Source organism: Penaeus monodon, chromosome 25, assembly GCF_015228065.2.
Source record: "Penaeus monodon isolate SGIC_2016 chromosome 25, NSTDA_Pmon_1, whole genome shotgun sequence".
In the NCBI taxonomy this organism is placed as follows: domain Eukaryota; kingdom Metazoa; phylum Arthropoda; class Malacostraca; order Decapoda; family Penaeidae; genus Penaeus; species Penaeus monodon.
In genome coordinates, this window is record NC_051410.1 from 36,400,278 (window position 1) to 36,400,746 (window position 469).

The 469-nt window shown below is 39.7% G+C and overlaps 1 protein-coding gene across 1 annotated transcript in view; it reads right to left on the reverse strand.

Annotated features, from left to right (window-relative positions):
• LOC119589203 (vitelline membrane outer layer protein 1-like) overlaps positions 1-469 on the reverse strand; it is an 8,561-nt gene that overhangs the window by 3,599 nt on the left and 4,493 nt on the right. The window lies entirely within an intron of this gene.

The window sequence follows — 469 nt, forward strand, 5'->3', positions numbered from 1 at the left end:
CACTGTTCTTTGGAAAAAGAGAAAAAAAATGTAAAAGGCTGTCTGCAGTTTTCAACTTTTTTCAACCCCTAGATTTTCTTAGAATAAAAATATTGTTTTCGAGCTCTTCGCAAAGACCGTTAAAAAAAAAGCTTTTACAAACTTGCATCCGTCTAAAAGGAACCCTACCATGCCTATCGCAATACGTTTCGATACCCAAGACAAACATTAAACACCACAAGTTATCTGTGCCTACTGCTGCCGTACTCTTGAAGACTGACTTAAAAAGAGAGAAAAGAGGCGGCCATGCCTTTCGCTCTGCCCCGCGTCTTAGGGTGATGATCACCTTATGGACGGTTATTTCTGTTTGCTGGACCCAACATAACGAAGGAAGAGGGGGTATATGCTTCCCATGTAGTATACCGAAAACAAATAATGAAAAAAATATAATTGTGGTGCTATGGACGTTTATTTCGTATTAGCTGGACAG